Consider the following 14,791-nt stretch of genomic DNA (forward strand, 5'->3'; position numbering starts at 1 on the left):
ACTCAGCTCCATGTCTTTCTTACATAAAAATATGTATTAGTAGAACAGCATAATTCACTTACTCAGGAGACTCATTTAATTAGATACCACAAGCAGTTTACCTCTAAATAGTCAGTGCTCTCTGGTATTTAGGACAAAACCTTGTTATGAAGTTCTAGTCCAGTTCTTTACTGACTAACAACCGTCAGCTTCATTTCACTGGCTATTGTTTCCTAGAGACCTCAAACAGTGGCCCTTACTTTGTCCCTTGACTATTGCTCTCTCTAAATCTCCAGGTAGCCTGTTCTCCAGGTCCTCCAAACTCAACAAGGAGCACTGTCTATAGCAGCTACAGTGCTGCAGTTAGGAGAGGCTCATTCTCTTTTGAGGTTTGTCATGACTGGGTTATTTGTAGATATAAAGGCTATGGATAAGAAGTCTGATTCTCTGGTGCCATGCACACTTCCTGTGGACATCTTCACTCACTTTAACTACACAAGATAATATGCAGGCCCTCATATTTATTATAATGCTAAACTAGAAACAGGGCCAAAGCAAAAGGTGGAGTCTGAACACACCTGAATTTCAGGGGAGCTTTGGTTTGAATGTGAACTTTGCATCCCATCTCTTCTCTCACTAACAAATGACATAATTATTTCCTAGTTCCTTCCTGTTTCCTCATTTTCATTGACCACTTAGCCTAGCATCAACCACAGCAGGGTAAATTCTGCTCACAACTAATACAAAGATCATCAACGCCACTCCGTCCTGCTCAGGGAGCAATGATACAAGGTGCGCTGCTATCTCCATAGCTTTCCAGTCTCCTTTTTTCTTTGCCTTTTAAGATGAACTATCACATTTGTCTGAATGTTGGGGATACACCTTCCACTCATAAAAGTGTTATTGTTTCTAAAATCTTTTCTATTGCTTTATTGTTTTAAAAATATAAGGTTTGATAGGTCCTGGGTTACTAATATACAATAAAACACCAACTCAAGGCTCTGTAAATTTGTCTTTCCTCTCTTATTTTTGACACTCTCCTCTTATTCACAAAATTCCTGACTGTTCTTATAATCATATTCTACATATAAATTGAGCTGTGCTTTGATCAAGTCACAGCTGGAGTTTAGTACACTAGGCTTTCACCTCTGGAGACTTGTGTTCAAATGCTGATTTAGGCTACAAGCAGACATTTTTGGGGTAGTTTCATTCAAGTCTCATTTTGGCACCACTGCAAAGCCAACACATAATTTGGCACAATTCAGCATGATTGTCAGTCTTCGTTCAAGAGGAGCCAAGGACTGGGACAGCATAGCAAAGAGATTTCAAGTCAGAACTGAGTACACCAGAAGAGCTGCACAGGGCCTGTCTGCACTAACTCAAGACACTGCTGTAGTCCTTCATTCTCCTTTAACACTATCAGCACAAGTTCACCCATGAAAACCAACCCTCCTTGGAACCAGTCAATGTAATTAGTGTAACTGAAGGGAAAACCTGCATTTATTCTGTGTTTTTAGTGCTTCTGAAAGATGCCACTGGACAACAAAGCTCTGTATTTAGCCACAGCGAAGGCTGTTGCAAACTTGTTCCACAGCTCTGCCATGGAGAGACCATCTCTAAGGTGGACAGGGGATGTTCACCTTCTATGCTCATTCAGTCTTTGGCCATGTGAAGAGACCCACCATCAAGGGGTGCCAGATAGGGTGGTAAGTCTCGTAAATGTGGGCATCTATCAAGTAGGACCTGGACTGAGGCTAAATTTGTTTCCGACAGGCTCTTGAATAGATGTCAGATGATAATGTCTTTCAATCACTACTAACATGAGCTAAATTCAAAAAAGACCTATAGGTCTATAGAAGATCATATCAATTTGCCAGTCCCCCCTCCTATTAATTTCCCAATTATGATTAAAATCTATTTTAATCTACCCAAATCTAAAAGATTAGCATGACTTAGCATAGACCTTTTTTTTATAGAGAAACAGAGGGCTAGAGATGGGTGATCCAGTTTCCTGATCCATCAAACTCACACTTTATGATGGAGTTAATTTCCCCTGGCTATAGGAAGTTGTGTATATGAAGAAGTGGCAAGTAATACGTCAGCTTTAAAGAGAACAAACTGTTGCAGGAACATAATACACTGTAGGTATACAGCTGGTCTCAAAATGCCTGCTAGCACCTTTCCCTTCCTGTTATAGCATGTAACATCTGTTTCTTAAGTGAAAGAGTGTGAGGAAAATGAGCACGAGTGGTGTACACTGACATATGAGGGCCAAGGAAGTGATTTATTATATTTCAAACAGAATGTTTCTGTTGCAAAAACAAAAGCAAAGTCTGAATGTGTCTTTGTCTAGTGATTTGGGTATGATGCATTTTTTAGTTTGGAAGGGGGTGGGAGGATTGTAATATTTTTATTAAAGCATAGCACAAAACTACAGGGCCAAGAAAAAGTTAACTAGTACAGTGAATGAAAACAGGATCCCATAAAAAATAATTAAGAAAGGAGCTCCTGTTCTTAACACGGGAGCTGCTTGCATTTTATAATTATTTTGGCCAAAATAATTTTTACCTATTCTCAAAGACTCGCTGGTGGATGATATGGGGTGTACAGTCTGAGGGGGGAAATAGAAAAAAAGCAATAGAAACAAACCAGATGCAATGGACTGTTCCAAGTGCCTGTGCTCAACCCATGCACAACCACAGACACCATCTGGAGAGGCCTGCATCATCTCGTCAATGACACATGCAGGTCAAAAAGACCAATTAAAAATGCTAGGAGCCATTACTGCTAACAGTAGTTTAAATCAATAGGACTACTCAAAGAGTAAAGACACTACTCACTATGAGTAAAGATGGCAAAATGAGGCCTTACGTTTGTATAAAAACTAAATAAAAAAATTAACTGCTGAAGAAACAGTCAAAAAACTCATGTATTCCAAACCAAGGAAAGGTTAAAGAAAAGCATTTTATTCACATTAGTAATATACATTAAAAAGTTTTTGTGGAATGATCTGAGAGTCATTACAGTGATTACAGGAGTTAAACAGAATAGCACTTAGATAACTAAAGACTGCAGGTCACACTTAACAAATCTGATTAACTTATTTGAGGAAGTGACAATAAGAACTGCTAAGGATGAAGTAGCAGATATTATCTACAGCATTTGAACCTGACAAAGGCTTTTGATACAGTGCCACCTAAAAGGCTGGTGTAAAATTTTAGTTAATGTGATATTGATGGTGAAATTCTCAACTGGTTAAAAAAAATTGCTTAGTAACTGAGGCCATATGATAAATGGATACATACTGAGTAGGGAGGAGCTGACAAGTGAAGTGTTAAAAGAATCTGTTAGCAGTAGAGCTGCTGTTGTTCATAGGATAAACCAATGACCTAGAGGAGGAGGAATGTTTATCAAGGTGTTCAAATTTGCAAGAGACATGAAACATTTAGAAAATTAGCAGGAAAAGCAACTTGAAAGTGACCAGGCTAGGTTAGGGTTGAAAAAATTGGATTTTTGTGTGGGGAAAAAATTGGGGTAATAAAAACTAGGTTAAAAAAATGCTCAGTCGTTCATGTTCTAGGGCAGGGATCGGCAACCTTTGGCATGTGGCTCACCAGGGTAAGCACCCTGGCGGGCTGGACTGGTTTGTTTACCTGCTGTGTCCACAGGTTCGGCCGATCGCGGCTCCCACTGGCCGCAGTTCACTGTCTCAGGCCAATGGGGGCTGCGGGAAGCGGCACGGGCCAAGGGACGTGCTAGCTGCCGCTTCTCGTTGCCCCCATTGGCCTGGAGCGGCGAATCGCAGCCAGTGGGAGCCGCCATTAGTTGAACTTCCGGACATGGCAGGTAAACAAACTGGCCCAGCCCACCAGTATGCTTACCCTGGTGAGCTGCGTGCCAAAGGTTGCCGATCCCTGTTCTAGGGCCCTGATTCAGCAAGGTATTTGAAAATGTGCATCTCAATTACTGCAATATCCTTTTCTCTGACCTTGATAAATACAGACTTACCCTGCTAATATCCATTGAAGTGAATACAACTAATCAGATGCTTAAAGTTAGGCATGTGTTTAAGAACTTTGCTGAACTGGGAACCAGTTGTTCACATATTGTAAGACACTGATGTGGAAAAGACTTTGAAGTGATAATGGATCCATCAGTTCCAGAACTGGTATCCCATGGGAAAGCCTAACCCAGTTACTTGACCAAAGACTCAGATGATTGTCAGATGCTTCTCCAAACCATTCCTCCCTACTTTGTGAGCTTTTCCCCTTCACTAATAGTCAATCTCAAGGATTGTAGCTATTTAGAGTAAGAAAAAAAAATCTCCATTCTTTATACATGAAGCAATTAGGAGGGGAAGTGAATATGCTATGTAAAACTCTGAGGGGAATAGAAAAGATGGATGCCAAAAAGCTGTTCGAAAGAGTAACAAGCTAAAAATAAAATGATTCAAACTAAGCTAACAAAAGACTGGGTCTTAAAAGAGTGAGAAATTTCTTTATACAAATGCAATTAGTGTAGAAATGGATTAACCCAGGCTTCATTAGAAGCTATTGCAAATATACCCCACTTGTCCCAGTGATGCCGTTGCATCCCCTGATCTCCCTTGCACCTACTCTGATCCCCTCCCTTACTCTTCTCCTTAACCTCTCACTCTCTTCTGACTTTTTCCTCAGATCATAATACAAGCATGCTGTCTCCCATTTTAACCCTTCCCACCCTGGAGCTCACTAGCCTCTACCTTCTCTGCCTCATCTCCCTTCTCTCTTTCATCTCTAAACTCATTGAACAAACTCTCCACAATACCTTTCTGGAGTCCTTCTTTTCATTTCCAGCCTAAATCCTATCAAATCCAGCTTCTGCCCCTTGCAGTACACTCAAATCACTCTCACCAAAGTCTTTAATGACCTTCTCCTAGTCACAGATCAGAACCAGTACTCCATCCTCAACCTCCTTGATCTGTCAGCTACTTTTGACACAGTAGACCATGTTCTTCTTGTCCTCCCTTAGCTGCCATGACCCTGTCCTTTCCTGGTTCTCCTCCTGCCTCTCTAATCATTCCTTCAGCAGATCATCCTCATCCCCCTCCAACTTTCTTGGGGGAAGGTCTACTGGATTCTATCCTTGGTCCCTTTCTCTTACCCCTTTACACCCTCACTCTGGATAATCTCATCCACAAACACAAATTTAACTACCATCTCTATGCTGATGACCTAGAGATATACTTCTCTTCTCCAGAGCTGCCTCCTGTCTAAACTGAAGTCTCAATCTGTCTCTCTAACATCTCTTTATGGATGTCTAGCTGTCAACTCATGGTCAACATATCTAAAATAGAGCTCTCAATCTTCCCCTCAAGCCCTCCCCTCTACTCCCCTCTTTTCTAGATCACTATGGCAATATCACCAACCTGCCTCTCAGGCCCATAACCTGGATGTCATCATTGATTTGGACCTCTCTCTAGGTCTTCACATCCAGACTTATGTCTAAGTCTTGCCAATTCTCACTGCATAATATCCCTAAAATGGATATCCTATCCATCCACACACCTAAAATCCTTGCCCAGGCTCTGATCATCTTGCATCTCCAATACTACAACATCCTTTTCTCTGGCCTTGATAAAAGCAATCTTACCCTGGTCATATCCATTCAGAATGCTTCTGCAATAGTCATTTTACAAGCCTATTGCTTTGACTATGTCCCCCCTGTCTGGGCTTCCCTCTACTGGCTCCCACTTCTCTATCACATCAAACACAAGCTTCTCATCTTCACTTTCAAGGCCCACCCAAAATATCATCTCTCATTCACTTTCAAGATGTCAGCTCTTTCTTCCTTTGTCCACTTGTTAAATTTTCAAAAAAGCATCTTAAACATCTATAAAGCTACCTCATTATCCTCCTTCAAAATCTTCCTTTGCTGTGATGCCTACAAAAAGCTTGGCACTGTATCTAGGCTGTTGTCTATCATCCTGACCAATATTATTTTAATTGTTTCCTTGTAATCCCCTATCTAGCTGTTGTTTCCATCTGTAGTCTCTTGTTTTAATCTTAGATTGTAAACTTTTTGGGGCAGGTACCATCTTTTTGTTCTGTGTTTGTACAGTACCTAGCAGAGTTGGGTGGTAGTCCATGCCAAAGGCTCCTAGGTGCTATGGTAAAACAAACAAACAAACAAACAAATAAATAAATAATATCAAACAGAGATAGATTAGCATGTGGAAGAAAAAACAAACAGGGTCATACACTCATCTTCATGTGAAAATTTATGGAGAATGGGGAACCACCATGTCACCATGTGAAGCTGTTTCTGGGCCACAGCTCTGCATGTTGTCCCATCTAGTATGCAGGCTAGAAGCAGAAAGAATAGTTAGTGAGTGGGATTGCTAGCATTAGCAAAAGACTGAAATACAGAGGAACAATAGGGTCAGATTCCATGGACTTTGTTCTGGCCAAGATTCTCCCTCACTCAACATGAGTAGCACAGCTCTGCCATGACGATACCGGATGGGCCCATAAGTCTTCAGAGAGTGAAAAGCCATGGAAGAGGTACTCATAGGCTCACCTCACTTCTAAAGGAAGATGCTTTCTATACTGTGACTTACTCCACTCTGCAAAGGGAAATGGATGTGGTAATGCTGCTCTTCCATCTACTTCTCTGTCTTTGGCTATGCCCTCCAGTTGTGAAGAGTGCTACACTGCAGCCATGAAGAAGTAGTGCTTGCTATATACTGTGGAGTATGCTACCACATAGCCACCTTTTGCATTTGTACATCCCCCATTGCCGTGGAGGGCAACCTGTGGCCCGTGGGCTGTATGCGGCCCATGAGGGTAATCTGCTGGTGGGCCGCGAGACAGTGTTTACATTGATCGTCCACAGGCATAGCCGCTCGCAGCTCCCAGGGACCACAGTTCGCTGTTCCTGGCCAATGGGAGTTGTGGGAAGCGGCGTGGGCCTCAGGGATGTGCTGCCTGCCGCTTCCCGCAGCTCCTGTTGGCCGGGAATGGCGAACCCCAGCCACTGGGAGCTGCGGGAATGCTTTGCCTGTGGACCGTCAACCCGCGGGCCGGAGGTTGCCACCACTGCCGCCATTGGTTTCCCATAATTTTTCCATACCATACAGTAGATGAAGGACCATGTGGTCTTTCTAAAAATATGACTAGGATATTGTGTCCTGACTTATATTTCCAACATTTAATTTTTCCATAATGTTCACTTCTATTTATTAGCACATTTTAAAATTGTACTCACTGGAATAGCCTTATTGGGGCTGGGAAGACCGAGAGAGAGAGAATTCATGTTTGCAAGGATCCTACGGAGAAAGAAATCATTCAGTCATATTACAGAATGCTCAGTGCAACACATATATGGCTAAAGAATGCATACCATCATGGGAGGCCTTTTGTTTGGCAGTTAGAAGATACTAAAACTTACTGGTTCCTTTTCCCTTTAAGATACTATAATGCCAAACATGGGGTTTTAATTGTTTTTTAATTATGTATTTTCCTAGAGAGAATTAGGAAAGGTTAAAGTGAGTGTCATTTGGGTACTGAACAAAGAAAATGTGTGGCTATTATTCCATTAATGTATTATTCAAGAGGAACAGCAATTAATTCTAATTAAATATATTGTCCTAGCCATATTAAAAATATCAATGTTTCAGGTGGGCAGGGATTATCTCCCTCTGTGGTGCTTATCACTTCACGTAGGCATTATTTTACCTGTAACTCTGAACCACTAACATTACCATTCCAATCATTTGAAATATGCTAAATATGTAATACATGCAGAATGAATCAAGGCAAAAAGATTCACCATTTTGAACCCATCTTTAATGCATTGTCATGAGGTGCATGTTCTCAACTGTTCCTTGAACAGACTGCAAACCTCCATAAAACAGTAATTTATGCCAGCTATTCTGCTTGCTGGAAAACTACACTGTTCTAAAGTATTTTAATCTTATTGGAACTATTTGTTTCATTTAAATTTGAAAACAGCTTTTTGAAAGCCCCTACATGCACAGCATTCCTGGACTCCTTCTAGGTGTTAATGGAAACCTTCAAGTAAGGAGGAAGCAGAGAAGAGACTTACAATGTTGCTCAGGTTTTTCTTGCTATTAAACTAGCCTAAGATACATAGACTGTATGCCCAATAGTTGGAACAGTTAAACAAGAAGGCCATAGGTGCTGGAACTACGGGTGCTGGGGACGTTGCTGCACCCCCTGGCTTGAAGTGGTTTCCATCATATACATGGTTTACAGATTAGTTCAATGGCTCTCAGCCCCCCCCACGATACAAATTGTTCCAGCGCCCATAAAGCAGCCTGGTAACCAAGTCCAAAAATAATCATGTTAAGGAACGACACTAAGTACAGGATACCTAGCCCTTCTGAAAGCCATGTTCTCCTTGTTATTTTGATATACTGTGTGTCCACTTGGGAAGTTTCATAGAGGAGCAATCTTTGCAAAAAGTGTAGTTGGCTAGTTTTCTGCTTGATTGTAGTGTCATATTGCCAAATTCTACCTTTGAAACTGCACAGCTAACTTTCTCTGGGTTAAATATACTATTACCAATGGACTTAGGTTGCCTTGCACCAGTAGTGAACTTGGCACACTGTGTGCCTATCCAAGTGCAGATTTTTGGTCCAGTGTCCTGTGCTTATGATTAAGGCTACGTTTTAGTCAGGTATTTTTAGCAAAAATTCATGGCCCGTGACCTGTCCATAACTTTTACTAAACATACTTGTGACTAAAACTTGGGCAGGGGGCCGCAGGTGCTCTGGGGGGGCGGCGATCGGGGATGCTGCGGATGCTGGGGGCGGGAGCCCAGGACCCTGCTCGTGCTGGGTGTGGGGGGATCCAGGCTGTGGTGCACAGCCCAGGACCCCTGCTGGTGCTGGGGGGGAGAGGGTTGGTGGGGCTGGCAGGGGCTCCCTACCAGCTCCACATCCCTACATGTCCTACGCAACGGAGGGGCACAAGCGTCAGCTGCCACAGCTCCCATTGGCTGGGAACCGCAGCCAATGGGAGCTGCAGGGGCAGACCCTGCTGGCACAGGCAGCACACAGCACGGAGTCCCTCCCTCCTCCCCCGCCCCGACTCCTCTGCCTCCTAGAAGCTGCAGGGCCATGCCAGTGGGAGCCCCCCACCCTGAGGTAAGTGCCCCCCTGCACATCCAAACCCTCTGCCCCTAGCGCTGAGCACCCTCCTACACACCCAAACTGCTGTTGCTGCCCAGCTTGGGCAGCCCCTGAGTCAGCACTGGCCACTGCAGAAGTCACAAGAGGTCACAGAAAGTCACAGAAGCCGTAACTTCCGTGACAGACTTGCAGCATTACTTATGATATTACAGCTTATTGCCATGAAAGGATGGGCTGTCGCTGCAAGGTCAGCTAGAAGATGGGCTATGAGAGCAGAAACATTTTTTAAATACAGCTGGGCCAGACTCTCGGCTGGGCATAGTCAAGAGTGGGAGTCTCAAAGAAGCTGAATGTGGCTTCCTGGTTCTGGAGTTGGTTCTATGCTACTTATTACACAGACTACAACAGTCACAGGGTTTTTTCTCTCATCTGCCCCCGCTGGCAGACAGCCCCTTGGAGTCAGAGCCAGCTAGGGATTGCTAGAGTGCAGTGCACTCCAGTTGTCTACTTTTCTCACCCCTGGCATGCCCCCGTGCAGAGAGCCAATGATTCTGGCTTTACCCTATGGCAGGGATCGGCAACCTTTGGCACGCGGCCCGCCACGGTAAGCACCCTGGCGGGCTGGGCCGGTTTGTTTACCTGCTGCGTCCGCAGGTTAGGTTCGCCGCTCCAGACCAATGCGGGTGGCGGGAAGCGGCGGCCAGCACATCCCTTGGCCTGCACTGCTTCCCGCAGTCCCCATTGGCCTGGAGCGGTGAAACGCGGTCAGTGGGAGCTGCGTTCGGCTGAACCTGCAGACGTGGCAGGTAAACAAACAGTCCTGGCCCGCCAGGGTGCTTACCCTGGTGAGCCGTGTGCCAAAGGTTGCTGATCCCTGCCATAGATGAAGTTCCCTCCCTCCCTCCCCTCCCTGCACCAGAGTCTTAAACTGGGGATATCCAGCAAAGTAATAAAGCATGTGCATAATTTTAAGTACATGAGCAGTCCCATGTGAGACTACTTATGTGTGTAAAGTTATGTTTAAATACTTTCCGAAATCGGGGCCTCTAGCACCAGTAGCAGCATTATCACTCTCTGGTCCTTGTATTCAGGTGAGGCAGGCACAGGGACTGAGCCTCTCCCTGCATGAGTGTGCATAGTGGGGAGGGCTTCTTTGACCTTCTCCCTGCCATTCTAGCATACCAGCACAGGGCCAGCTATGATCTGATGCATTGCTATCCACAGCTTCAGAAAGGATTCCAAATGCTATTGTGTGACTTTGTGCACAACCAGTGCACTCAGAAAACATTTAAATCCTTGATTGTGCTTCACCCCCAAATGCAATGGAAGTTGTTTGCAAAATTGTGTTTCCTTTTGGCTCCTCGTAGATTTAGAATGTTTTCTTCCTTCGGCTATCAGAAATAAGGCTATCGCTATCCTTGGTAACACGCACTCTGGATCTTAATCATCTATTTATACAGACATTTCCTCTTTAAAAATACATTTGGGGCAAAACAGAATAAATATTCATTTAAAAATCAAATGTTTATATTTTGGAAAATGCCTGTTTACTAGGAATTCTCCAGACAGCATGATGTTCTCCAGCTGCAGGGAAGGGTTCCATTAAACTGCCTTTATAGTCATTGCTGTGGCAAATGATCGTCTGTTGGGTAATGAGTAAGTTAGGGTTTCAGGTTACAACAAATCCTTCTTTCTATCTGTAACAGGAAGACTGTGGTGGTGTAAATTAACTGGTTAGCTGATGAAAGGGCATGATAACACCACAAGGAATGCAAAACCTGTTGATCTCCATATACTATGTAAGGATGGATGTTTCCTTTAGTGAGAGAGAGAGTGTGTGTGTGTGTGTGTGTGTGTGTGTGTGTGTGTGTGTAAGAATGTAACAGCCTGCAAAATAAGCCTAACTCTTTTGCACTGATTCCTCTGACAGCAGTCTGAAAAATAACATATCCAGTGCCCTGTCTGGCTGACAATACTTTATGTTGATAACTCACATTCTATGGGTTTTTACATGGCTGCTCCTTTAACAGAAGCGTAGCTGGATTTTTGAAACAAATTTTCTCCATTAGTAATGGGGGAAACTAGCAAGGAAAATGCTGACTATCATCTCGCAAATCTGTGGAGGTGGATGAAGACTAAATGGGGCCCACATTCACTACAGTATTTTTGCCAGCTCCCCTAAACGTATTTACTTCAGTTTACCATCTCTCTCCTCCAGTTCCTTGGTGTTTCTCCCAAGTCCCCCTCAAATAGACTCTTTCTTCCTGGACTCCCCACCATTTCCCCAATGAATTCCTTGATCTTTCTCCTGTAGCATCCCAGATAAGTGCATGGTTTCTCACTGACTCAGTGATCCACGTGGCTCCCACATACAACCAGTCCTGGATGCAAGGATCCTGCCTTAATCTGCTGCTGTGAAATCTCCCAGACCCATAGCAAATAAAAGTCAAAAGATAAAACCCTACTCATGACACCAAGAGCTGGAATGAATTTGGTGATTATTTTTGTTAGTGGCACTTCAGGAGGGAAAATATATATTGGATATATCCAGCATATTTCTCTGAAACATCTGCCCATTTGAAAGCATCCAAATTACTAACATTATTTTGTAATCCACGGATCTGCTGCATCCTTTATTCTGTTCTATTGAGTCTATTCATGAGTACGGTTCTATCTTTTGACATTTATCTAGAAAAAGCCTCTCATTAAGTTCCAATTAAAGCCAAGATGTAGCAACCTACCGGGAAGAACAGTGGCACAGATAATAAAACACAGGTTTTCCTCTCTGGCACAGTAATAGAGATCCTAAGACTAGCCCACCATGCTAGCAACTCCTCTAGAATTAACATACATGGTATTTAGCTGCCCTTCTGTCATACTTGACTCAGATTGAATTACCATTCTGGAGGACTGCTCTCAAAAGTGAAGGTGCTTTGTTCTACTTGAAATGGGGTGGCTTAAATGGTCATGTAACAAACAGAAGTTGATTCAGTAAAAGATATTACCTCACCCATCTTGTCTCTCTCATGTAACAATCAAGGCCACCCAGAATGAAAACATCTTCTGTAGCCTCTGATCAGGGAAGTAAATGGATACCTGCAGATATAAAATACACAAGACAGTATACCATTATTAGGTGTGCTATCACCATAGACCCAGTTCAACTACTCTTACTCAGATAAGAAATATTTTAATCCACAAGTACTCCCATTGATTTCAATAGGAACTATTCTCATAAACAATCCGTAATGATCTCTTTTGGCCTTAAAAATCTATTTAATGTAAGGATTACAGAATAAATACCTCAGTGTATAAATCAGAGCCTGACGTCTTTCTACTTACACTACAGTAGATTTAACTCAGAGTCATTTTTGTTAGTCCATCTCCTACATATTAGAAGTAATTCACTGGCTAACGTCCAACATTCCTCAAATCATCCTTACACTTCTTCTAATCCAAGATGTGAAATGTGCCATCTCTCATCTTCCTTCTAGTTTAGCTATATTGTAATTGTTGAAGTCTCTCTTGTGAGCCATAGAACAATGATGTTTCCTTGATGCTATTGTTAAATTGAATCCTTCTCTCTTGCTATTTGAGAGAGGGAGAGAGAGAGAGAGAGAGATTGTTCCTAGCACATAATTAAATGGGTTTTTATTCAAAGTCTATGTCACAGCTGTAAGCTTTATGCATAACAGCTATGGTCCCCTGGCATAATGGAACTCTCCTCAAGAAGGCTGAAGCTTGTCTGTGTGGGAGAGAGAACTTTCTTGAGGGCCAGTCCGAGTCTGTGGAATGAACTCCCCAGGAATTAAGGACCATCACAAACCTCACCACTTTCTGCTGTAAGTACAAGGCACATTTCTTTGAGCTTGCTTTCTCTAATAAATACATAGAAATATGTATATTTATACAAACAACCCCCTCCCCCCCAAAACCCCAAACCCAACAAAAGAACCCTACCAAAACAGGACACGCCACTCCACATGCTTCTCCCCTTGGAGAGACAATGAATGAAAAAACAGCAAATGACAGATGTTAGTCACGTTGCTTAATTCACTACTGGAAGGTTCTCAGATACTATTGTTGATGTGAGTAGTGTGGGAACCTATATAGAATAGAACATGTGTATTTGGTTTGCTATGCGGGTCAGAATTTGCAAAAGAGCTCAGTGCATGGTTGATGATCTAGCCCTTATATAGGTATCTTAGGTTATGTCTATACCAGGAATTGGCAACCTTTGGCACACGGCTGGCCAGGGTAAGCACCCTGGCAGGCCGGGCCGGTTTGTTTACCTGCTGCGTCCGCAGGTTCGGCCAATTGTGGCTCCCACTGGCCACGGTTTGCCGCTCCAGGCCAATGGGGGCAGCGAGAAGCGGTGGCCCGCACATCCCTCAGCCCACGTCGCTTCCCGCAGCCCCCTTTGGCCTGGGACAGCGAATCGCGACTAGTGGGAGCCGCAATCAGCCGAATCTGCAGACGCGGCAGGTAAACAAACCAGCCCCACCCACCAGAGTGCTTACCCTGGCGAGCCGCGTGCCAAAGGTTGCCGATCCCTGATCTATACTGCAGTTAGAGAAGTGATTTGCTCCTTGTGTAGACAAAGCCATGCAAGCTTTAATCTAGGTAGCTCACTAAAAATAGCAGTGAAGACATGGTGGCATGAGCTAGAAACATGAGTTTGTAACCAGGGTTCCCTCCAGGCTTGTACAGCCCATGTTGAAACCCATGCTGCTGTATCTTTACTGTCATATTTAGCCACACCAGCTACATTACAGCTAGTACTGGTATGCCTACATGAGCTGCAATCACACCTCCTGTCGCAGTGTAGATTTATCCTAAATGGGAGCTGATCTCTTTTGAAAATTTGACCACTAGTGACTAATCCTACTCTCAATGAAATATGTAACAAAGCTCTCATTGAGTTTAATTTGAGCAGGATTGCATTTCTATTGATGGTCTGATCATGTTCATGTTGAAGTCAATAGGATCTTTGCCATTGATTTAATCAAGAGTAGGTCCCTTTACCTTTTCCAGTAGATAAGGAAGCTGTATGAGTCCTTTTACATTGAGAATTGTACAGATGAAGAGCAAGCACCTGATGGTATCTCCCCTTTGGAAGCTTCTCCATGATTCTGAGGAAGTAGTAGTGTGAGCTTCTGGGGAGATTTCTGCCAAGGAGTCATAATCTTTGGCAGCCTGAAAATTGATTTGTTTTAACTGATTGCTTAACTTCTCTTGTTGATATGGATTGCCAAGCCCAGTTCTAGGCATTTTCCTATCCTAGGTTAACTTCTCCAAGAGTTGCACCCTTTTCATTCCTTACCCAATACATCTATCCTCAGACTTCCACTTTTGCCCATCTAGCTATATTAGCCCATCCCAGGTCTTACTTTTAAAATTATGTATTTAACATTTTGCAGTTACGATTTCTCTTAAGTAATAGTTTTTATAAAAAATATCTCCTTTAGAGTTGCTCTTCCTTGTCTTTGTCTTTTCCCTCATTTCCCTATTTTTTTCTCTATATTAACTATACAATTTAATGCATCTGATCATCCCTTACTTTGGTTTGCCCTCAAGTTTCTTCAATAATATATAATTTTCCCAGAATTCCTTCTGTCTCCCTCCTTCCTATTCCTTCCCTTTCCTCCCTTATCTGCTATGTGTTTTTAGTCTCTCTTC

At 43.1% G+C, this 14,791-nt stretch overlaps 1 long non-coding RNA gene across 1 annotated transcript; it reads right to left on the reverse strand.

The window, feature by feature from the left end:
• Positions 1-3,865: 3,865 nt before the first annotated feature.
• Positions 3,866-12,728, reverse strand: LOC101952535 (uncharacterized). The gene is made up of 3 exons (XR_006177142.2): positions 12,118-12,728; positions 7,225-7,285; positions 3,866-6,323 (listed from the first exon to the last, which is right to left on the reverse strand). It is a non-coding gene; the product is annotated as an uncharacterized LOC101952535 (long non-coding RNA).
• Positions 12,729-14,791: the final 2,063 nt, after the last annotated feature.

The sequence above is a fragment of the Chrysemys picta genome, chromosome 1, assembly GCF_011386835.1.
Source record: "Chrysemys picta bellii isolate R12L10 chromosome 1, ASM1138683v2, whole genome shotgun sequence".
NCBI classification, from domain to species: Eukaryota; Metazoa; Chordata; order Testudines; family Emydidae; genus Chrysemys; species Chrysemys picta.